This window comes from Passer domesticus, chromosome 6, assembly GCF_036417665.1.
Source record: "Passer domesticus isolate bPasDom1 chromosome 6, bPasDom1.hap1, whole genome shotgun sequence".
Taxonomy (NCBI): domain Eukaryota; kingdom Metazoa; phylum Chordata; class Aves; order Passeriformes; family Passeridae; genus Passer; species Passer domesticus.
Window position 1 is genome coordinate 32909942 of NC_087479.1, and position 25917 is coordinate 32935858.

General features: G+C 37.2%; 1 protein-coding gene across 2 annotated transcripts in view; it reads left to right on the forward strand.

Moving 5' to 3' along the window:
* Positions 1 to 25917, forward strand: part of PALS1 (protein associated with LIN7 1, MAGUK p55 family member) — a 54894-nt gene continuing 28977 nt past the window's right edge. The window contains exon 1 of one of the 2 annotated variants that reach the window (XM_064424243.1): positions 1 to 157. The gene's annotated coding sequence lies outside the window, so the exon portion shown is untranslated. Of the gene's footprint in view, positions 158 to 6372; positions 6538 to 25917 lie in introns of those variants that run through there. The other variant, XM_064424244.1, reaches the window with a different exon arrangement.

The window sequence follows — 25917 nt, forward strand, 5'->3', positions numbered from 1 at the left end:
CGGGCCGGGCTGGGCGGCGGCTGCGCAGCGCTGCGGGGGCCGTGGCCGGGCGGCTCCGCGGGCTGGGCGCGGGGACGCCGCGGGACGCCGGAGAGTCCGACTTCCAGCCGGCGGCCGGGCCGGAGCGGAGCGTGTCAGCGGCGGAAAGAGACGGACGGTGAGCGGAGCGCCCGTGCCCGGCGTGCGAGCAACAGGTCCCGCCGCGGAGCCGCGAGTCTCGGCTGGCCGGAGCCTCCCCCGCGGCCACGGCGCCCGCGCAGGCCCGGGGGTCCGGCCGGGCCGAGGCCGGGCGGGACGGCGGAGCTCGGCGGCCCTCGGGGCTCGGCCCCGGTCCCCGCACCCCGCTGGCGGTGGCCCGGGCTGTACCCTGGCCGCGGGTCCCGGCGGGCGGGGCGGCCCCGGCCGCGGCGGCTACAGGTGCCGGCGGCGCTGCGGGGGCCTCGAGAGCGGCTCCTGCGGCTTCCCTGCCGCCCTTTCTGGGGGTGCCTGCCGGGAGCTTAGGCCCTGGAGTTGTACGAAAACCTCCCGCACTTGGCCGAGTGTTCTCTCTGCGGACTTGTAGTGGGCTGTGTACGTGTTTAAACATGGTGGGGGCGACTTTAGGCCCCCCTCCCGCGCACTTCTGATGCTCTGGCAGCTCTGTGTTTGGAAATGACTCCTCTGTGAAGTTTTTGCTTCGTGTTGGTTTAAGAAGCTTTGCGCGGGTTCGGTTAAAGCAGGTTGAACGTGAGCGACTTGCAGTGCGTTCTGCAGTCAGCAGTAGTTAGCGCGCATCCCGGTCGGAGCGGCTCCGTGCTCCCAAAGCTGTAGTGGTAATGCTCCTGCCGTGCTGCCGCTTTCCTAGCGGAGACATCGAGCCTGTGTGGTGGGAGAGAGAGACACCACAGCCAGGCAACAAAGAACGCGATGGCTGTGAGCCTGGGGAGACAGACCGCGTGAGAAAATTAAATTAACTTGTATTTGACCTTACTGGGAAATATTTATATACAAACAAAGGCTGTCTAAAATAATAATAGTGTAGATGTATCACATGGGACAGATGCACGAAAATAACTTCATGAGGAATATTAAAGGGGTAAATAAGTGCTATGAGAGTATTTTCTTTTAAAAACGAAGCGTCTGTTGGAATTATTTAGGCATAGACTATATTCATAGCTCACTTAATAGAGCAAAATACTTTCATTCTAGATACATGATGATATATAGCTTACTGCAGTCAGACTTCGAACTGACTGATAGTGATCTTCTATGTGTTTGCTGCTTCTTTTGCCTATGCCTTAAAGGGATCTTTCTGACTTTTTTGAGGATTGGGCTGTTTTTCATGAATTTGTAAAAAAATAAGGTATCTTTGTATTGTCTTTAGACATCTGGGTCTGCAAGCTTTTGGTTTTGACCTGTTGTCCAAATTTTCACAGTACATTATTTTTTCTTAGGATCATATTAGAGCTGCTACTACACATCTGAATGCCAGAAACACTTTAGAGTCTGGCTGGATGATACACATAACTCTTTTCCAACGTGCTGTGCTTAAAAAAAAAATCCAGTATTGTAGACATTAAAAACTTAGTAATGGTTAGCATTGTACACACTTTCAACAAGGCGTCAAAAATATTTCAGCATTTTGAAGCAGTATTGTAGGATGTTACATTTAATTATCATTGTTGTTAATAAAGCAATAGAGATTTAAATGTTTGTCCATGGTCACAGAACATCTTTTTAAAGTATATTTTTACATTTTTCCATTGTGTGTTATATTACCTTGCAATGTGTGGAATAACAGTGGATGGTGATGTTTTTCTGTATAGAGTTAGCTGTTGGTAAAGACTGTAATTTTACTTAGTTTTTATTGAATTTTTTTCTCAGAGGTTCTGAACTTAGAAGTGTCAGTAGACTGATTTACCTGGCTTAGGAATCTGCAGGAGTTACTTATGTCCTTTGAGGGTTGACAGGCATCTTTCAGTACACAGCAGAGCATGTTCAAGAACCATAGAAAATGCAATGCAGAGGTTGGGATTCATACCAAGAGTTATGGATACAGAAAACTTAATGTAGTCTGAAGTTTATGTGCATCCATATATTGACCCTTGTTTATTATAAAATAATTACATTTGTTGTAATAAAAAGATTAAATTTTCCTGATACTTCCTATGCTGCTTTAATTAGACTCTCCTGCTGTACTTAAAAGTTGCAAGCTTTTAAAAAACCTACAGCATTTTTAGATGCAAATTCTATTATGTCTCTTCAAAGATTGGATCTTAACATCAGAAGGGAACTGTTTTAACTGTTTCAGCCACTGTTTTTTTCCCCGGTTTGTACTTTGAAATGCACTCCTTTTACAGTGTTAGGCTTTTAGAATGCTGAAGGCTAAAATTTCAAAGAGTGTGCTGCTTCCTAGGTAGCAGGATTTGTATTTGTATTCATGTGCCATATTTAAAATTTTTAAATGTTTAGCAACTGACATTTTTAAAGTATTTTCTCAGTCACTGTTGCAGAAATGCTCAACATTACGGTATTTGGAAGACTAATTACGGCCTTGATCATGCATTTCAAAACCTCAAGACTTTTTGTAAATATTAATTAAATACTGCTGTATTGTTTTCCTTTTATTAATGGGCAGAGAGAGTATTGTGTATTTGAAAAGGTTTGCAATATGTCCGTGACAGTAAACTCAGTGGAAACAATTTAAGTGGTGGTTTAAAATCAGGTCTGCTGGCAGAATTGCTTTTCTGGTGTAGTTATCTACCTTGGAGCTTTCTTCAGTACGGTGGTTCTGACAACAGGGGCATTTTATGTGCTCATCCTCTTCCCTCCCATACAGCTAGACAAGCTAGACAAAATGTCTTAGTGTAGTTCAAGCTAAAGTATGAAGCAGAAGAAAGAGGAAATTATAACTAATTAAGTTTATATCTCAGACTATTTTAAAAGTAGCTTTTGGGGTTTGTTCATTTTTTTTAACGGGAGGTGATCAGCTGTATATGTCTGTTGGTAAAGACTTGTTTTATAATGCTAGGTGTCTAATTGCACACTAACACATAGCTGTGTGGGAAGAAAAAAATGATGTAACTCTCAAAGGTTGCAGCAGTTAAATTAGAAAGCAAACACAGATACCATCAGTAATGCACACTTCTAAAAGGAATGCCCCAGTTCTGTGAAGACCTAATCTTGCACACTTCTTTTTTGGCAGAAAAAGGATGTAATGTTGCATTTCTTTAGAGATGTGGAAATTACTTTGAGTATCTACTCAGCATATTAAAGTTTGAATTCAAATCCTTCTACTCTTTAGAGGAGCTGCCAATTCCCAAAAGGAATGCCTTAACTGCCAGACCAGTGGGTGTTTTGGTTTGATTCTTGAGGAGTAGTAGTCACTTAGGAACATATGTAGCCCAGGGACTGGCTTGATCAAGTACGAAGTAATGATATGGATTCAGGTCTCCTTTCCTTCTTACAAAGTGTTGAAAGAGTAAAGGAAAGGGATTTTTCTTGGGGGTGTTTTGGTTTTTTTTCCCCTAGCATGGCATGACATTTTGAAGACTTAGATCTGATCTTTATGTTTATTCTTATCTGACTTGGCCAGTTCCTACTCAAGTTGAATGTTAGATATCTGAACAATATCTGTAACATGTCCTTTTCATTTTAGAGCAGGTCTTGATTGTTTATTTGTGGGTTGTGGAGTCTAGTAGGTGGCATGGCATTTAGGTTCCCTTGTGGATCTAGTTCTGCTTTGTTCTAAGACGCCAAATAATTAGATATAGAAATGTAATTGTTTCAACATACCTGTGATTATTATCTGTTATAATAGGGCTGGTCAGTGCCTTGTGTTTCCTTAAATGATTTGCCTGTTGCATCATGTGTCTGTTCTGGTTGGCCATAATTGTTTTCTAAAGAAAAAATAATGAATAATAAATAGCTAATGGGTTTTGTTTGAACATTTTTAATACTTAATTTTTGCCTCTAGTGTTGTATTTTAAAAATTTCAGTTGGAGAAGAGGCTTGACTATTGATACATGTGACAATACAGCTCATGGTCTTTAATGTCTGAATTTGCTATAATTTAACAGCATAGACAGTAAACTCCTCATGTCCTGCAGAGGTCTAACAAAAGAATAGATGTTAAACAGAAAATCTGGGAAAATACAGCTTTTCTTTAGAAATAGAAGATAGAAACCAAACCATAATTTTCATTCTTGTACCAGGATGCATTTTCTGGGGAAGCTATTTTAGGTTATGTGTGGTTATTTGGCCGTAACAGATAATTCAGAAGACTCTCAAATGTGGGAGTTTTTCTGGGGAAAAGCAATTTAAAAACCAGGAGTGATTTCTGGCAAGGATATATTAGATGTGGTAGGACAGCTAAGCCGTCCTTTACAAAAGGTATTAGGAGCACTCAAGTGTGGTAACAGTATGTTAGCATCTAAATCAACCTGGGTACATGCATCGACTGAATAGTCAGTGTGAATTGTCTTGTGTGAAGTTGTTCAGTGGTTTCTTCAAGCTCTCCAGAGAGCTGAATTCAGTAAAACCATAAACCTTTGATAACTGGGAAGTGCCAGTGCAACCTCAGCATCTGCTCTTTGACCTGGTGATGGTGCTGGGAGGCGGCTGGTATGCATTCCGAGTCTGTTTCCAAGGATAACTGTATTTTTTTTAAAGAAGGAGAGGCTGGAAAAGTATTAATTTAGGTACCAGTAGTTTTGAGTGGAGTTTGGAGTACAAATGTGTGAGCTCAAAGGAGGACAATGTATGCTGGTACCTGAAGGAGTCAATTCTCATTTTAACAGTCTGTTGTGAAAAATATGTGAGCTGTGTGGTGTCATAGGAGTGACTTGTGTATATTAAAGAGGAATGAAACTTTAAAGAACTTATCTGAAGGCAGATAAAATATAACTGGCATGATGTCATGGTGAAAACACTATTGAGAGAAATTACTTAGATTTGAGGTTTTCTGGAGCCAAATTTTGATCTTGATTTGGGTGGCAGAGAGATCAACAGGGTCAGCTCTCCGAATATTCAAGTGTAAACCCAAGTGTTTTCTTGGGTCTTGAGCCTGAATATTCAAATGTAAACCCAAGTGTTTTCTTAACTGAGGTGATCTTTACAATTAAGGTCAGTGGAGGTGGTATGTTTTGGTAATGCCTTCGCTGTTAGTCACTTATTTAGAAATCACTGGTTTTTAGTGTGGCAGAGTAGAAAACTAGGGAGGGAAGCAGGTTTGTCTGCATGGTGTTTGTGGTACAGAGTTAAATTCTTTACTGTCACAGATACCATGGCAACTTTTTCTTTTGAATGTGATGCCTTTGTCTATAAAGCTAAGGCCTCACCTTAGTATCAGATCATGCAGTGCTCCTGCAATGTTTTGGTTGAGGGCTTGTGATTGCCTTTGTTTGTCTTGTTTTATCAAATTGCCATTTACTTGTCAGCTACTGTTAATTAAACTTGAGAGATAAATTATAGGTTAATTCAGTGTGCCTTGGCTAAGATAATTAAAGTTGCTTTTATAGAAAAACTGTTATAGATAACTGCGTTGTGCATTGTAGAAAACTGCAAGTCTTGTGTTGGCTAAGAGAGCATGTTGCTAATTCCTCTGGTATGTCTTATTTTCTAAATGTTCTCTGAAAGTAAAGCTTAAGCCTTTGGGTTAAGCATCGAGATTTGAAACAGGTGAGGGTTTGGTTTGCATAGGTTTGTATCATATTGATTGTGCTTCTTACAAATGTATATCATTGTTTTCAGAGAACAAATCTCTTCTTCCCAATGTCTGAAGGGCTGGGTGATGTCAGCAGAGAAACACAGTCCTCTCTTACTGGGACAGTGTAGCATTAGTGGCCGTCACGTGCTTTCGCAGAATTGGTTCCTGTAGGATCAAGTGGTGATGGAATTGCTTAGTGCCACTATGCAATGACATTTACATTTTGTCTGAACGGTGTTAAAAGTCCTCAAATGCAGGAGAGAAGGAAATTGGTTTAAAATGGAACTGGGTATATGTATTTAAAGGTGGTCATTGTTGTACAAGACTTAAACCAACATAAAACAAGCTCTTACCATTTAATTTTGTTTCAGTAATCAAGATATGTTCTAAATTAGTAACCTAATTACTTACAGGCAGGAATTAGCACAGTGTCTTAGTGTAAAGTGAGGTAAAAGCTGATCAGCTCAACATTGTCCTCTTGGGCTGGCTGACTGACTGAAATGACTTGCTAGCCTGAGGGTATTGGTTTTGTTTTTGATGAGTGAAATAGTCTGTTTCACATATTTGTGTTTTGAAGAGTATCGACAGCACTAAAAATCCATTTGAGCCTAAGTTATTGTTAAATTGTAAACTCTTTCAATGTAATTATCAATTTAATTCTTTCCTGTTCAGAGACTATTAACTTAGTGTGTGTTGTGATCGTCTCTCAAGATTTTAACGATTGTCATCAGCACTTCCTGGTGGTGTGTGTTCCTTCAAGCTGATATAATGAAGGCCAGCTAGAACTCTGAAGAGGCAAGTTAGTTGGCTTCAGTGGAAAGAGAGCAGCAGTTTGAGGATTCTGCAGTCAGGTAGACTCTTTTCTGCTTTTCAGCCTACTTAGATTTCTTCTTTCATAATTAGCTCATCAAGCAAGATGTAAATAGTAAGGACTGAAAGTGTATCCCAAGAAAAGCTGGGAACTGAAAAAGTAAATGTCACTTGTACTTCCTCTCAAAAGAAAAAAGAAAAGAAAAAATAGATGATTTTAAGATGACAGGCAAAAAGCTATTCAGCTCAAGTCTCGTTATTGTTGTGTTTTGTGGCACATTTTTTTCTTTAGGTTTCTGCTAATTTTGAAGTTAGGAGAAATCCAAATGAAATGCAATGGAGAGCTACTTTTTCTTGACTGAAAAAGGAGAGCCCAGCACCTAATAATATATTTTGAACCAGCAGAGAAGAGTTGGTTTTGGCTTACAGCTTATGAAGTAATTTTTAGGTTAAATGGTAATTGTTTTTGTCTATTTTATTGAGACTAGTACACATACTGCTATTAGGGATTGCTCTTAGGATCACTTTTGAAGAGTGAGGATATATTTTTTTTTCATAGATCTTTCCTGATTTAATGTGAACTTATATTTCTGACCGTGCTTTTTTGACCTCTTGTCATCTTCTTACATTCTTTCCTTCTGCAGACCTTCAAACATGAGTTCTCTCTGGTTAAGGAAGATGAGCAAAACTGAGAGGGAAGCAAAGGTTCTGTGTGTTGGATCACACGACTTCTCTTTCTTTTGGAAGGAAGGAAAAGTGACATTTCCTTTGTCAATTCCTACCTTTCCTTGGGATGCACTTAATGAAATGTGTCCTGTAAAAATGTGGTAGGTTATCTCAGCTAGATGCTGTGCTGCACTGGGCGACAAAATTGTAAAGAGTTGCTTTTTTGAAGCGTGGTTTAGTTTGAAAAAGGGGGGGGGACTGAATAACTCAACAATATTAACAAAACAATACTACAGTATAATAATGTCAAAACTGTGGACTCCTTTCTGCTGAAATGCCATTGATGAGTCTGTGATGATGGCTTAGCTTTGATCAGCGGTATGGCCCTCTGTTATAATTCATCTGTATGATGCTGAACTTGGAATCTGCATGATGTACTTGTTTGAGAAAACAGCCTTAGAAGTTACATACCTCAGTTAAAGTTGAGATGGGATGATCTGCAGAAATTGTTAGACCTGCTTATTATGTACCAACCTCTTTTTGAAGATTTCTGTAATAGGAAAGTATTAAATATTTGCATATATGTTTTTTAGAATTTAACAACTTGAGTTGCACACTTGAATTTATATATACTTTATCCCCTAAGCCAGTTTTTGACCTCTGTTGGTGAGAACTTCATACAGTTTCTCCTTATGTCAATATTTTTGAAGCCTTTTCTATACAAATATTTAATGAATGCAGCTGCATACCTAAATGGTTGGGTAGTAAATGTAGGCTGGTTTGTGTTCCCTCTTAAGTGCATACTCTTGTCAAGTCTTAAAAAAATATGTAATGCTGTTCATTTGATACTATGTGTGTTAGTGCTCCCTAGAACTTACGTAGTTGGGACTTCCTGTGATAATTAAAATTCCATACAAGTCTTTAGTTCTTGATTTCTTAAAGCTAATTTGAAATTGAATATTCATCCTTTAAAGTACTTAACAAGATTAGTCATTGCCTGTTAAACTTATTTGCAAATTGTTTAACAGTTCACATTGTGCTTCTGATACTTTCTGGTGAGGTTGTGTTTTTTATTCTTGGATGAATTTGTGGTGATTGGCACAGCTGATTCCTTCCACTTTAGAAGAAATTCAGATTGCAGCTACAGCTCTGGGGAATTCTAGATTTTGTGATGTCAGTTTTTTAACTTTTCCTGCTCAATTCCTCTGCTCTAGTTCATTTGCAGAATAACAAGTGCTAGTTCCTCAGTCACTGTGGCTCATGGTGTGCTATGTGAAGCAAACTGCCATGCCAGTCTTAGCAATGAAGTGGCTGAGGTGGCAGCACATGTTCCCTCCTTACAATTCTACTTTTGGGATCAGTGACTTCTGATGGCAGCAGCCTACAGCTGAGGATAGTAACTTAATCTGCTACAACAAGATTTGCTAGAGCTTGTCTATCAGCATCTTTAATTTAAGCTTGCTATTCTTTTAGTTCAGCTTCATATGAAGTCTTATTTTTTTCTTTTTTTGGAAAAAAAAACCACAAGGAGGAATAGTAATTGACCTTATTTTATGATCTCTTCACAACAAATTCCATGTTAAACTTGTGACTTCTACTTTGAGAAATTTATAAATAGCATATTATTGCTGACCATTACACTATTTCAGCTATCACAGATTCATATGTTGTTAATTTATGTTAAGTTATGTTAATACCAATTTATATTGGTACAGGTATGTTTCTGAACGTTTTTGTTTAGCAGGTAAACCATGCAGAAATGCACTGCATCAGTTTAATGTACAGAACTGAAAGCCAGATAATGACAGCAGTAAAAAGTGTAAGACTTGTTATTCTTAAGACTGAAATGTTGCGCATGGAAGCTGTGTGAATGGGTGCTCTAAAGTTTAGAGGAATAAGAAATTAAAAGTATGTTTATGGGTTTAGCTTGCTAAAACTTAGTTCTCTAATAAATACCCCTTGTTTGTATTCAGAATTCCAGAACTTGGTCTTGAAAGAGCATAGGTGCATACTTAGAATGATTTGAGTTAGTGGAGCATGAAGGTATTCATAAATCTCACTGACCTCAAATAATAGATTCTGATTTCAGTACCTAATTTGTAACAAGATTTTTTTTTTCTCTAACTCAGCATATTTTCAATCTGTGAATTATAAATAAGTATATGGAAATAATACTGTTTCTTTTCATAAATTTAGAATTCATCATGAACAAAAAGGTTATGAATGCCAATTATCTTGGAAGTTCTCTAGATAAATCTGACTAAAGAGTTTTTTAATATAAAATGTGAGCTGGCTTCAGGTAGAAAATACATCTCAGACAAGTATCTTCCACTTAATTGATCAGTTGGAAAAAGGCATGTGAAACTTTTGGTTCAAGTTTCAAAACACCTGGAAGTGATGGACTACCTGTGGGATACATAAAACTTACCTAACCATGGGATACCTAAACCTTTCTAATTTTGCTTTATTATCTCTGCTTTGCTAAAATAAATTTTGTTATGTCAAGCATTTTGTAGCCTTGGTAGTAGTGGAACAAAATTCTCTGCCTGCATTGCTGAGATGATTTGCAGTCTCTGGGGACCAAAGAACTACAACTACAATCCAATACTTCAAATTAAGTGGGATATTATTAACAGAATGACTCTGCTAAACAGATATGCCCTTAGAATAATTCATTTCATTTAAAAAGTTTGTAAGTTTCTGCAGCTTTGAAGCAAAAATCACAGACTTGAAAAAAATTGAAATCATTGTTGTAAATATTGGATGTCCTAATTAGTCTCTTTCCACTGATAATCATCAATAGCTGCTGCATTGATTGTTTTGAAATTTTCAAATGAATTTATAGCCCATCCTAAACTGCATTGTAGTAAGTGTGAAAGTAACAGTTTGAAGTGACAAAACAAAAATAATGAATAACAGGTAATGTACATCCCATAATTAGTTGCTGTTTCCTTAGTAGCCAAAGCTGAAAAGTAACAATTTCTAAAGTGTAGAAATTTCATCAAGACTCTCTGAAAATCAGATATACCTGCTCTGATTTGCCTCACTTATACTGTAGGTTGATTCAGCACTAAGGATTAAACCCAGTGACCAGAATTGCTAGTTGGTGGTTCTGAGTATAGGATCACAGAATGTGCTCATTTGGAAGGGACCCACAGGGATCATCGAGTCCAGCTGCTGGCCCTGCACAGGACACCCCAAGAGTCACACCCTGTGTTGAGAGCGTTGTCCAAATGCTGCTTGAGCTCTGTCAGGCTGATGCTGTGACCACTTTCCTGGGGAGCCTGTTACAATGCCCAACCACCTTTGGAGTGAAGAATCTTTTCCTAAAATTCATCCTAAACCTCCCCTGACACAGCTTCATGCCATTCCCTTGGGTTCTTCCCTGGTGACCAGAGAAGAGATCAGTACCTGCCCTTCTGTGTGAACAGTGCTGCAGCTCTTATTCAGTCAGTCAGTATTTTTCTAGTGTTATTTGAAAAAGTGGCTATTGCTCTGGTATGCTCTGGTTCCAGACAGGATGGTAAAGTCACCACAGTGTTCCTAGCTTGTTCAGAAAAAGTATCTGGGTATTCTTGGTCTGTCCGGTTCTCCCACCTCTGAAAAATTCTCAGTATTAAATGCTTCCTTAGGGCAAGAACCTGTTTTCTCATTGTGCAAAACTGTAAAGGGTATTCTTATAACCTTGCCTTTGTTTTCTGTTATCACACAGCATGCATGTAACAAGTGCTCAGAAGGGATGCTGAAGAAGAAAGTAATATGCAGAGCTGTTAGTGAAAAACCTCTGTCTATAAGGACATATTGTCTTTAGGACAATATGAAAGGAGCTGCTTTCAAGTAAGGGACTGGTGCTGTTCGCAGTGTATCTGCTGGGTTAGAGCTTGGGCTAACCTGTTGGACTTTTCAGACAACTAATAGTGCTTCACATTTCTGCTAACCTCTCATGACGAACAATAAGCCACAAAGATTTGCTTTTGTACTTCTGACAAATGGTACAAAACTGAGTATCTACTGTTACTTCTGGCACTTATTCTTAAGGTGACAAAGTATTTCCCAAGCTGATTTGGCTTGCCTTGTATATGGCATTCCAAATCTCAGTTAAAATTCTTTGCTGAAAGTATTTTCAGTCTACCAGACTTTGCCTGAAAGACCATATTCAGTGGCTTCATAATTAGACTCTTTGGTGTCTGTAGAAACAACAGTTGCACGTTCTAGTGAATAAAGAAGGAATTCAAGGTTGGTGCCCAGACAAAAGCTGTCACCTGGCCAGGACCCTGCAGAGCCATACTGCCTGATCCACTGGCATGCCAGGGAGGGAGCAATCTGTTTTCTGAGAGCCCTGTTCTCTGTACTTGTGATTAAAATGCAGGTGCCTGAGATAATAAGTTGTCAAGAACTTGGAATGTCTAGTTAACACAGCAGAGACAAATTAAATTTATCATGGTTTATTAATTTTAGGCCACTGCTGTTTGTGCTGGACCCAAGAACTTCACCGTGTCATTTGATTTTAGTCCTCTAAACCTGTATCTGCAGACTTTGCTGTCATGGAGTTTCCCAGTCTCTTACTGCTAATTTGGAATATTGATAAAATATTTCTATTGCAAATTTAAAATTTTTTTTTTCCCAGACATTATACTGAGTGGTCCTTTGAAAATTTGCTAGAAGACTGTTTTTAACTGACCTGTGGTCATGGGAGTCCTCCTCATTATACTCTCGGCTCTGTGGTGAAAAAATGGAATGAGGTCCTGACGTCTCTCCCCCTGTCATGGGAAATGAAAGGAGCCAGCAACATTGCTCTCATAATGCTATTTAGCTGCTATAGTTGTGTGATAGCTTGACTAAAATCATGTTCTTTTATTTGCATGTCTTTTTTCCAGTTAATGCAACTATTTGGTTCATTTTGTGCACAGCCCTTAATAAAATCTTAATTACTTTTGTAATTAAACCACTTTTTTGCTCTTAACTTTTGTCAAATACCCTTTCAATTAAAAATGAATTAGTTAACTCCTGTAGGCTGTTCCTTATCTGTATATCTCTTCTTGTATTTCTTTTGTTTCATGTGTAAATCATGTTGTGTCGCTCTAATTTACACTACTGGTCTTCAGACACTACTGGTTCTTTTAAGATGAGCAAAACCTATTCTGGGTGCATGGTCTACAAGAGTTTGAAACAATTTAGCTTTGAAAAATCTGTAACTCATCAAAAATTGCAGTCATTTTTGTGTGAAGAGAGACCACTGTTTTATATGCAGATGATCTCATGATCTCAGAGCTTTTTGCTACTGAGAGTGGTAGATATCTTTCTCTTTAGTTTGTTTTCTGCCACTTTATTCTGATAAGCTACCTCTTGTGCATTGTGATACAAGGTAGAGGTTGTCTCCATGTTGCAGAATCATATCTTAAATTCAAGTGAGAAAACTGGAAGGAGGAAATAGAGAGTGTAACTTGATTGCTCCGAAACATGGATATGCATGCTAGATGAGGGATGGGTGGTGTGTATTGCTGCACATTGAAGTTTCTCAGCTGTGCTGCTCCAGTGCATTGTGGGAATTTACTGCTGTGAAGTCTTGAAAAAAGTATGTTTAGGAAACTGTAGTCTTCTGTTTTAGCTGGTCAGAGCTCTTCAAATGGCTAGGCAAGAGAAGGACCAAATATTTGCAAACTTTACAGTGACAAATGTATATACCTGTACCAACTAGAGTACTTGAAGCCTGTCAGATGCCATGGTTAGAGTCAGGATAAACTTGCCTGTCTCTTAGGATGACTGTAGTGAAGGCCTAAGATTGGTCTGTTATGGATCTGGTGCATCACAGTAGTATTAGGTGTTCTGTCTTCTAATTTTGCTGCTTTTTCCTGTTGCTCACAAGATATATGCACCAGACTGGGTGGCTATAATTTCTACATACATAATGTTTTCAGTTTACTTTTCATCACATTTCATATACCAGAATCAAAGAAAATATGCTTGCTTTTTTTCTATTCCTCTGTCATGGGGAGAAAACACAGTTTATCTCTTCCAGTGGACCATAACTTTCACTCCTTACTGTTACCATTTGGCTGACCTCTTTGATCTGAAAAACTTTGTGTAAAGACAGTGGCAGCTTCCCAAGCAGCATACAGAAATGCTGATATTGGCCCTGAGCCCCATATCCAGTTAGAGTTCTTGCTGTCTATTCTGTCATCTTAGCCTTGCCCTTTAACTGTGGATTCTGCTTTTTATACAGGCAGGGAATTTAGAGTACTTTCCTGTTGTTTTAATGATTGCTAGAATTATTAGATATTGATATTGATAGATATTAGATATTTAATTATTGATAGAATTATTGCTATTACGCTGCTTTCTCCAATAATGGGCTTCTCCTTGTATCCCCTTTTTTTCCCCTAATTTTTGTCCCCTGCATTTTCATTCCTTTATCTGATTTTTCTCAGGAAAACACAAGGTGGGTCCTCCCTAGCATTCATATTGTATGCAGCTTCTAGTAGTAGTCTGGAGCAGCAATTGAAGCCGTGACACCTGGTTTTGCAATAGGTCAAGACTGACAATTTTGTATCAAAAGTGCTGAGAGTATTTCCAGCTGTCCTGACTGTTACTGATTTTGAATGCCATCATTTATAGCATGTTTTAGTAATCAGTTTTTCTCATGCTGACTTCATAATTGTAACACTGTTTCCCAGAATGTTTCAGTATATAGTGCCAATTGCAGTCTTGTACATTTACAAGTGTTAGGTTGCTGATTGTCTCCACCTCTAGAAGAAGATACCCATCTGTGTGGTCTCAGCATGAGGGCAGCACCCAGGATTCTCATTTTGCTGAAGGGTTTGCAAAGTAATACTTTAACTCAAAAGTTGATACTATTACAATTGTGTAAACGTTTTAAGAAAGAAGTACCTTATGCCTAGAATATTGTGGTTCTCTTTGTTCCAAGTATTGGTATAGTGAAACAGTCAAAGACTAATTTACTGAAGACTGTATTCTTTAACCCAGAGAAGAACTGTCAAATATGTAGCTAACACTCTCAGATAAGCTTCATTAGGGAAATTTGGCTCTAGAATTCTGAATTTAATAGTAATTTGTGTTCAGTTGGATGGCATTGGTGTTCTTACAAATCTTCAGCTTTCTGGTAAGTGTGTTCTAAAGGAGTGTATGCTCTGGTTGTTCTGGAATGCTTAGTTAAGACACTGTTACTTCAAGTTGTTATAAATGAGAGAGTTTGCAGTTTATGTCTTTGGGATTATTTGGGGACACTGAGTTCTTACATTCTGATTCAGAGGTGCCTGATGGCCAAGCTATAAATATTGGGTAATAAAATGTTGTGATGTTTTTTTAGAGAGATTTATCAGGTATGTTGGTGTAGTGCATATATATGTGTTTGAATCACTGGTATGTATAACCTGTACAAACTTAATCTTTAGGTATTTGTTAAAGGGGTTGGGTGTGTGATAGATTCTTCCAGGTATTGCCCAATAACTTTTTTGAATGTATTCTTAATGTTTACTGCTCTTTTGTAATGCAAAGATATCCTGCATTCATCAGCTGATGGAAGCAATCTTACCTCTCTTCTCATTTTCCAGTTAAAAAATATTTCGGTTGCTGAGATCTGACATTAGCACCAGGAGGAAATCTTTCCTTAAGAGAAGTTTCATTATCATGCATCCATTTTTTTATTTTGACTTAAAGTTTTTACTTACCTTTATTTTATTTTTTGTGAACACTCACTTCAGTTAAAAGTGATGTCCTAATAACTTACCTGTCTTCTACTTTTCTATTGAGAAACTTGTTTCAGGTGACAAAGTAAAAATTCGTGAAAGATGAAGTGAGGACAAATCAGTGAATTTTGAACTTGCACATAAAACGAGGGAGACTGACTGGCTGTTGTATTGTGATTTCCATTTTCTCTTGCTGTTAACATTTTCTTTAATATTGTTAATGTTAACATTTTCTTTTTTAGGGTCGTAGTAGGTAATATGAGTTTATGGAACCAGTTTTAGTTGTCAGACACTTTTGAACATTCTAATGATATGACAAAATGTATGTTTAGGTTTTTGGGGAGTTGGTTTGTTGATTTTTTAAAAAATAAGTAATTGTGTATATATTATTATAAGCACATGTAAAGTACAGGTTAACATGCATTTCACTGTTTATCCTTTTCACTGGCAGAGAATATTAAAAATGAGAATTTTTTTTCTATGAAAACCAAAGTTCATGATTCAGCTTTCAACTCATGAGTTGGGTGGGGGGAAATGGCTTTAAAGATGCTACCAAAGAAAGAAAACATTTTAAACAAAATTTATATAACACAACTGTTTGAAGAGTCATCTTCAGTTTGATTAGTATAACAGTTGAGAAGAAATACTTCCTTAAGTTCCAGTTATGTGTTGGAAGTTCATTTCACTAAAAGATTTACTCCATGATCTTAGGCAAAGAAAAGTTTCTGCTGATTCCACTTTGCTAAGTGTTAAATTTTTGTTCCTTAACATGATTTGAAAGTTCTGAGGAGGGACTTATGTCATTAGCTTGCCAATGTTTTTCCCTGGCTTCCGTAGTCATGTTTAATATCTTGGTTCAACATCTCAAGTGATGACACAGTTTTCTGGACAAGATTATTGCCTGCCTTCACGTAGAAAGGAGTATTACATTCCTGTGAATTTATAACAAATTTCTAATGTTTTCTTAATAAAAAGAACACGTGCTATAACAAAGTTTCAGAAACGGAATGGTCATTCTTTGATTTAGGAAAAGAGTTGAACTGTGAAAAAGCTCTGCAGTCAGTTAGGTACTTGAATTCACATTGCAAATGTGAGTGTGTCCCTTTCGGGATTTTATTTTGATTTGTGTAACAGATTGTTAACATTAGGCCCAAGAGTCCACTTAGATTTAATAAGAAAGAGAGAGACTCTTTTTATAAAGTACAGAAAGTCTCTAATGTTATGTCTTTATAGCCTTGTGAAGTTTTCTCATGCATGTTTATTACAAAGTCTAGTAATGTAGGTTATTTACAAAGCATTTGATTTTCACATCCTATAGTGAAACTTTGGTCATACTTAACATAAAATATTTTTCTGCACATTTTCAATGTGGCCTCTGTTTTAAGTTACTGTATGGTGTAGGTATGTACAACAGGTTTCCCTTATAGTGTGACCCAGGAATCAGCATGAGTTCTTTGGTCATGCTTGGCATTGCTCCTGCAAGTTTAAAAGATCATTGTGATAAGTACTGGGAAAGGTGTTTTGTAGTTTTTGTCCATTCTCAAGTGGTTCTCCATATATGAATTCTGTTGTATCCCTGAGGTATTATTTTTGTTTGTATTAGTGCTTGGCCAGTAGGTGTACTGCTTAATCAGTAGGTGATCTGTTTAACGCCTTCTGCTGCAGAAAGCTAAGATCTGTCTGTGTTGTTGCTGTCATTTGTAAAAAGGGAGGATAGAAGCTCTTGTTTCTGAGTTGTGGATTATACTATTTACACAAAGATAATAGAGAATACTAGTTGAGTATCCTCAAGTAATGAATATGCAGAGATGTTCAGATACTGAACTCACCATGTTAAACATAGGGTGATTAATTTATCATTTTCATTTGGGAGGAAATATGCTCAAAAATAAATGTAAATTTTGTGGTGCTTTACACCCACAGTGTTTGAGTATGCTTTTTAAGAGAAACCAGTACTTCCCTTTTAACTGCCCTGTCTACCTCATCAGGAAGCTATACAAATGCTTTTAGGTGTGTGGTTGCTTTTCTGTGGTGGATGCTTTTGGTGGTTTTTTTTTGATTAGTTAGGGTTTTGTGGGGGGTTTTTTTGGTGGTTTTTTTTTGTGTTTGTGTGGGTTTTTTTTTTTTTTTTTGGTTGGTTGGTTTTGTTGTTTGGTTTTTTTGATAGATTTTGTTTGGGTTGTTAAGGATGAAAAGAATCATTAGGTGTTGATGAGATTTTTTTGTGGGAGGTGAGGAGAACTCACAGAATATGGTTCTAAAGATGCAGTCCCATTTGAACTTGTCTCCCTGTTGCCAGGGCTAGGAGTTTGTACTTATCTTTGTTCTTACCTCTTTACCTCCCTGGTCTCAAAACATGTGCTCCTGACCCTTATGCCAATCTTGTCACTTTTCAGATTATTGTGATCTGTTCTGGCATGCCAATCTGACCAAAACCGACCAAACAAAAGTATTTTGTGACATTCTGCAATCTTGTTGAATTAAAATTACTTGGTGACAGATTTGACAGGCTTCAAAACTGTCAGAGAAGGTAATGGCTGTACAATGCAAAAGGGGAGAGCATAAGGGAGCAGTCAGGAGCAAGAGTAATGAGACTGCAGGTCTTTGGCAGCAGCAAACTAGCACAGCCTAAGAGTCCAAGGAATCATACTGACAGTCTCTTTTTTGGTTCTTGTCATAAATTCATGAACTACTGATTGTGTTTGGAAGGCTGCAGAAGTAGGGCACACTTGAAAGCCTAGTCGGCTTTGTTCTCTTCTAGCAGTTGGCAGTTAGTTATGCACAAACATATGAATTATGTGAGTTCCCTGAAAAAATTACTGCAATGTTTGCAAATATTAAGTAATGTGACTGACACAGTGTAAAGAAACTACAGCACTGCAAATTCTCAAGTTTTTTCAGCCTGCAGAATGTTGAGTTTTCACTTTCCTATTTGTATTCTCAGGACTGAGAAGCATCCCAGCAGATTTCATGGACATGAATTTGGTTGAGCATAATCCTCTGCAATCTTCAACTGTCACCCATTGGTTCTTTAGTTATCCATTGTTATCCACATTGTTGCCATAATTATGCATTGCACTTGTCCTGGCTGAGGAGTTTCTTTCTTCTATAGTAGCAAGGGCTTCTGTCATTTATGTCTACCAGGGCATCTCATCATACTAGTAATACTGAAATGGCTAAAAAACTTCATACACACTGCCATGGCTTGTATGCCTTGCTTACAGTTCCCTGCAGAAAAATCAACTACAGATTATGCTAATTAGACAAAGAAAACCTTACACCCATGAAGAGAAAGTACTTCTAGAAGAAAATTTTTTAAATTATGGAGCAGCTTTTTAGGGATTTGCTCAGTGAAACAGTCACCACCATCTCAGATGAATTTAGGAATGAAAGTTTTGTGACATCAGAGACCTGAGTAGCTAAAATAGTTTGTGTGTTGGGTTTTTTCCTATAAATAATTAAGAGAAGATCTCAAAATGTGGTTGTTCTGAGTTTGTGGTATGTGATTGTCAATCCTTTGAAGCTGATAGAATAATTGTATCATTTGGTGATTGATATCCTGTTTCTGAGAATGTCAATTTTTAGAAGTTTCAACCTATTTTTGTGGTCAGAAAAACAAGTCAGAAGATCCTTATCCCCTTCGCCCCCACATACCTATGAGTAACAGTGACACAGCTAATCAGGTTATATCATTGGGGATCATTTAAAAAAAGCTTTTAAAATCATCCCAGACACACATCCAGTTAATCTTGCAAAATAGAATTAAAAAGAGAGCCTGAGGAGGATGGCCACATGAAAGAAGCTAGCACATGTATCTGTTACATAATGTTGTAAGATTTTGCTTTTTTGAACTTGCAAAGGCTGTAGCTCAATCATGCAAAATTAGAAGACAGTCTTGGTCCCAGTATAATCTCTAAAGACTGTTGAATTAGATAGCTGACATTTTGGATGAAAGGTTTAGATGAATAGCTGTATTTCCATTTTCTTTAGGTGATGTTTCTAAATTGAATTTGGCAGATATTGGCGTATTAAAATAAGTAAAGAAGAAGTTAGTCTTCCTTCAGAGTATTGTAAATGTGGTTTAAGAATAACTTGCTGTGGAATACTAAACTAATGCCATTTTGTATGGATTTAAACAGCAGATGAGGTGCAAATTGTGGAACATTGTAACTTCAATTTAATTTGGGATTAATTAATTTAGCTTTGGTTCAGTCACCTCTTTGAAGTGACAGTGTCATATACATACTAGTACCCATGAACGTTTGCTATTATTACTATGTTTTACATAGTGAAGCAGTGGCAAGCATTAAAAATAACATGCTAAAAAACACGGGGGTTAAAAGGAGACCAGAATGCAAGAGCCTGAGCCAACAAGGACACAGTTTCAAGGGGGTTGGAGGAATCTTATTAGAGAACTAACATAGCAGCAGTGTTTTTAACTTCACAGGGACTATAACCACCGTTTAAAGTGAGGACAGGCATATTTACTTTTAAGACAATGAAAGCTGAAGTCTTAGCTGTGAATGGGTGATAAGAAATTACTGTCTTGTTAGCATGCTTCTGGCTGTCCTGTGAGGTCTGTTAACAATCCCAGGAATTCTAGGAATTTCTTTACTCTTCATTTGTTATTCTTGAAGGTTTCTAAACATTTAAAAAACTAGTAAATTAAGATAACTCCTTTTTCCTCATACTATTATGTTGTATTTTCACTGCATCTTGTAGGCATCTATGTTATCCACTCATATCTATATAGAAAATAAACGGGTTTTGTCACAGGGATTGTTGGTGCTAAAGATCTGATTAGAACTGAGTATTCAAATGTATGCATAGTTGCAGCCTATTAATCTAAGCCATGGTGGGATGCTGGGGTGGTGTATCTGTGTGCTGTTTTGAGGTGATGTGGGCGGCAGACCATTTAATGGCCTGTGGTGTTGGATGTTTCTGTGAGCCCTCTTTTGAAACAGCTTTGGGTTTTTTTCAGGTTTTCATTAAGTGCTGCAGAGACTGCCCTCTGCTGTGCTCCTCACCGCTGTTTAGGACTTGTCAGCACAACTGTGTTGAAACTTTATAGAGGATACAAAATATGAACAGAACGTAGGACATAAATACTATGTTACAGAATTGCTTAACTGACCTCCACAAGTATTTTAATTTTTTTTTTTGTCTAGCTGTGACTTTTAGCAATAAGCTTCTTTAAACTGACTCTAGTTTGTTTCTGTTGTCATTCCCTCTCACCCCAGCTGTAACTTTATTCTCCTTCCTATCCATTTTTCATTTGATCTAAAAAGCAGAAATTAATGATGTGTAAGTAGTAGTGTTTATTTAAAACAGAGGGAATTGTGGTTTATGTTTATTCTTAGTGTTTTCAACAATTGTTTCAAATCTCGGTCAACTTAGGAAGCACTTTGTTAGTGTAACTGAAAAGAAAAAATGTTGATAAACGCAGTAGAAAAAAAGCTTCATGTGGAGTGGTTCTGTGCTATCACGTGTATGGCTTGACCTGTGCTATCAATTTTAGCTGATTAAAGGAGCTCACTGTTGCTATGCTAACCAAGACAGGCTGCTGCTGATAGAACACACAGCATTTGGCTTTCACAGTGAGATGGGCAGGAATTTAAATAAGCCTTAATTGTTCCTCCCTCTTCATACAACTGCTGCAGAGGTATCTTGCATGTATTTTACTGCAAAGGTGCTGTTGCTGAAAGGAGGTCTGAGTGAGGTGGCTGCTGACTGACATTTTGTACATCTCCTGTCGGTGCCTGTTTTTCATGGAAAACACTTAGTTCGTATCTGACTTGTAGGGAGTCACCTTGTCTCTTTTGAAGTTGATAGTGTAGGCCCATTCTTGAGCTGTGGCTTTTTTGATTGGTGACATTGCATTAACAGATAAACAAGCCTAATAAAATCTGATGTCTTAAATAGATTACAGTTCTTAGATGTAATACCAATGTGATATAAAAATGTGCTTATAATGTCCCAGGTTTGCAGGCTGAGCAGTTTGTTTATACTACTTATAAAACTGGAATCTAACCTTAGCATCTAAATTTTCAGTTTCATCAATTTTCAGTTTCATTTCAATTTCTCTGTGCTTTGATGCTGCAAATTAACATTGCTTCTGTCCTGGTACAAATGTAACTTAGAAACTGCTAACAGTGAAAATAATGATCAGTTTGAGGGTTTAGCCCTTTTTGCTGTTGATTCACATATCTTGCACGTTTAAGTGAGCATGGAATGCTAAAACCTCTTGGCATGTCTGAGAGCCCTTTAAAATTCACATGTTGTACTGAGTTACTCTGCTTGACAGGTGTTATAATGAACTCTGTTTTGGAATTATTAAAACAAGTGTCAGCTGGATATTAAAGGAAAAGTTTGCTTCCAATACTAGAGTCTGTGCTAGAATATCTAGTTATAGGAAAGAATAGTTTAAATAATAATATTAGACTGAAAAAACAAACCATGCCAGAAAGTAATTTTCTTGAACTTGTTACAAAGCTAGTGTAAAGATTCTTTTTTCGTTACAGATTTTTTTTTTTTGGTAAACTAAAGACAAGAGATATCAAGTTGCCATAAATTTTCTAACTTTTACTTATTTTTGCAAAACATCAGCCCATTCCAGGCTATATCAGTTATTTCAGGTACTGTTAAGAGCCATTGGAAACATCTGTGAAGTATTTTCTGTCATAAACTCTAATCTTTAACTATCATCAAGTATGGTAGTCATTTTTATGCTGTGCAACGTGATTTGTGTTGTGCTTTTCTTTATGTAATTACTTTGCAAGTTTCCTAATCTTGCAGATTCACTGAAATCCCATTGAAGAAAAAATGCTGCATAGCAGATGATGCAAGGAAATCTGGGAATTATTTTTTATTTTCCTACACCGAGCTTCCATTTGTAGAATTATTGAAGTGTTTTACTTTGGTACTTTGTGATTTTTATGGCTTAGGTTTTCCTTGCCTAGAATCTGAAGTACAGAAGACACACTATTATGTGAGCCATTAATAATACATGGCAGAGATCTGTAGCAGTTTTATGATCGTATTTTATTAGTAGTTCAGGTATCAGGAAACATCTTGTATGTGATTTTAAGCTAATTTCTAATCCACTTCAGCAACCTAGAATTCATCTTCCAGTTGTTTTTAATTAGTATTTTAATACACCATGTCTGTTGTAGTATATGGCTTTAAGCTGATGATAAATCCTTGTACTGTGCTAATGTTTAATATCTATTTCTTGTGTTTATATTAAAATTACAAATGTAGGTTGGGCTTTTATACTCTAATCTGTGCCAAAACTAATGAAATTTCACTGGTGGTAAGCACTGAACTTCCTTGCAGTCGTTCAGAATTTGCAGCTTTAATGAATTTTAAAAAGGGAACTATCAGGTCTAATCATACTTCTAGCAATGAAAGAATTTTAAACACTGCTGAAATGTAACACACAACCTCAGCCTCCAGAAAATGTAATTTTTGCTCTTTGGAAGTCACTGAAGCAAAACAAATTTAATTTTACTGTACAGAATTTAGTTGTTAAAGCAATTAGGATTGCTATGCACACCAGCCAGAGTCCCCAGGAAGCAAGTGAAAATTTAAACCACCTTAGAGCACTTCTATTTCAGTCTCTGTTAGTATATATTTTATTCTAGCATCTGCCTTGCACACCAAGATTATTGCATTTATTTATGTTGATTGTTTTGCCAAGCTTTTGGGGTCTGTGCTTTGTTTAGTGTATTCAGGATGTTTAAAAAGATGATAGGAGCCTGACATTGTGAAGAATGAAGAACGGTGGCTTGTAAAATACAGTATTTTTGAGAATAGTTAGTATAGTTACTAAGACAGTACTTGTGCATTTTCTTTAATTTTGCTGTTATGAACTTGCATCAGAGATATGGTTTGTTTGCTGCTCATAATTACATCCCAGTCAGAATTTTATATGATGCCCAATGGTGACCAGAGTGAATGAAGTGCAGTTTTTTAACAGCTTTCCTAACATTATCAGTTTTTACAAGTCTTCCTGTGGAGGCCAAAAATAAAAGTAATCTGTGAAGAAGAGACTTTCACATACACTCTCCAGGACTGTGTTGGTAAGACTTGTGATACGAAGTTGGACTGAGGGAGTCATAAATCTGGTTTATTTTGAAAAGCTCTACATGTCATGTGGAAACACTGAGATTCCCCAGTTAGATATCAGCAGTTCAAAGCAAGATGTTCAAAGCCATGATTTAACCCTATCAAACTTTGAGCAATCAAGCTGTAACAGACTCTTGTACATATCTAGAAAGTATAGGAACTGCTACTACCAAGTTCTGAAATGGAAAGGAATTCTCTTAGTTACAAATGTTATTATATGGATTGTACATATGAAGTAGTAAAAATTATTATTAGTGAGTAAGTTTGCAAATTCTTCTCCATAGAACTAAATATTAATTTGGTAAAATAAGCTTCTCTTGAACTGAAAATCTGTTTCATTGGCTAATCCACAATTTGCAGAGAACAGACTTGGTGTAACAACCTTCCATTATTGTTGCTGTCACAGAATTTTTCAAATTGCAAAAGGAACCTTTAGAAAGAAAAACCAACAGAACAGTTTCTGAATTTATTCATCTTATGACTTTTGATGCCATGCATATTGGTTAAAATAAAATTTTCTGTTCCTAATACCTCCCTTAAGCTGAATCTTATTGTTCAATTTCAGCTATGCCACACCTTAATTTGAGAACTAAATTAAAGGTTTTATCAGTGTAATATTTTGCATCCTTAGGACCATTGTGGAGAGGGACTTGAGAGGTGATCTGGGTTTTTTCTTTCCTTACATGATTATTTAATTTATTGCAGTTGGGCAGTAGCATTTTTCCAAAACAGCTGGAGATGAGGATTTGTGGTGTCTGATGCAGACCTGAGACAACAAGGAGAGGAGCTTAGGTTTGGAAGGGGTCACCCATTATCAGAAGTTCTTTGATTAAAGGAAGTTGTTCAGCATTCCAGATTTGCAGCATGCTTATGCTTTTATGGATTACCAGCTCGTTATATCTGGGGTCAGCTTTTGTGTATTTGGTTTGATGTTTCCATAAGGTCAAATTTTAGGTTGCCTGATAGTATGATATTTTGTATCATCTTTTGTATAGTCTGAGCATTATTTTTTTGCCGTACTGTTTAGTGCTGGTTTTAGAAGTATCTAGCTTTTTGGGATACCAGAAATAATTTGTATATAAAATGCCAAAATTCTTAAATTGTCACTGTGGTTTTCTGAATGTTGTTGTTAAAGTGTGACTGCAAGAGAGCTCTGATTTTCTGTAGCTTTCGTTTCTTTATTTGATTGACTCGGATCTTGAATACTGAAAGTAGGCAGCTATTATCACAGGTGACTTAAATGTCTTGGTACCTTGTTCAAAGAATTTATATGCCCTTTGTGTCTTGCACGCGGTTTGTACTGAAAATGTGAGCAGTGTTACTAAGGTTGCCTGTTACTCCAGACCATATTTTTCTCTTGTCTTTAATCACATTATTGAACTAAAGAGATTTTAAATCTCCTCACTCTATATACAGATATGAGTTTTTGGTGGGCCATTTTTGTAGCTGGCACTTGAAATTTGATGGAGGATATGTAGCTAATCCCACTGTAAATATTCTTGACCAGCTTTTAAGCCTTGGCCATCAACTCAATTTTCTGCTAATTCTTTCTGATTAAGATTCACTAGAGAGTGTGACATCACTTAGCTTACACACGATTGAGTATAAAATTGTGTTTTACTTCTTATGCGTCCTCACACCCTGTTTTTCTTTTTTAGAGCTGATTAAATAGATATTATTCATCCCTTCAGCACCTTATTCATTGTTTCAACACCTGTTGGTTGTACCCTGTAGACTCAGGAATGTGAGTTTTCTTTCAGCTTGTCAGAGTTGAAAAGAGATGAATGTAGCTTTGAAAAGTTTCAGTGTTCAGACAAGCTATGGCAAATACAATTTGAATTTAAAAGAATTTGTATTATCTTCAGTCCACAGTTAAAATAGTGGTCTTTGCAATTTTATTGTTCCTAATGAGGCTTCCTTTTTGGGGATTGGTATTTCTGTACAGAGAATTTGCCTTTTCAGAAGGGGAAGTGCAGCTTCCTGAGGATCATTTTGCTAAATTTTTATCCACCTTTCTCTGAATTTCACAGAACTTTTTCTTAAAGTGGTGTTTTATATAACCCTGTCTAAATGCTAATTTTATGTTGCTTTATTCTTTGAAAAGCTGTTCTAAGTTGGGCACTAACTGAAGGATTTACAGGCACTGAGTAATTGTGGGGTACTTGCAGTGCTAGCCCCAGTACCATGCAGGTTTTGATCAGCTTTTTTTCCCTAGTTTTTTTTCTGAATGTGTGAATGCTGATTATTGGATGTTGAGCAGTGGAGTGCAATTAAGTGTCTTATAAGGGCACAAAAAGAATTTTTACTACCACAGAAATGCTTTAATTTAATTTTCTTATCGGAAAGATTTTAGTAATTATTTTAGTAGCAGGGGCTAGAGATTAAACAAGTAAGGGAAATAATTTTATTGTTGCTATATGCTGTGTGCTACTCCTCATGGAAATGAAAAGCTCTACATTTTTAGAATTGCAAGCTGGCAAAAACTTGTGTAGGAGTTTCTATTGCTGCTCCTCCCAAACAGAATTATAGATATTTAATTTTCAACTTAATTACAGCATAAACATCCTTCCCATCCTCCTCCAAACACAAACATTTGGTATAAGAATGTAGGTGATTTTGGGTTTTGGTTTTTAGGGTTTTTTTTCTCTCTTGGTTCTTCCAGTGTGTAATAAAACTTAGAGATATTTCATATTATTTCCTTTCAGTAAATTTAAAAAAAGTGATAAAGTGTAACTTGAAAAATTAAGTATATTGATGATATGGTACGCACATGTTTGTTAATTTGATGACCTTTTAATTGGACAGATTGTGGATAAGGATCACTGACACAAAGGCAGGGTGGTATAAAACACACACTTACATGTATTATATGTAAGAGATGAGTGTTTATATTTATCAGGACACCTACGCTCTTTAGCCTGA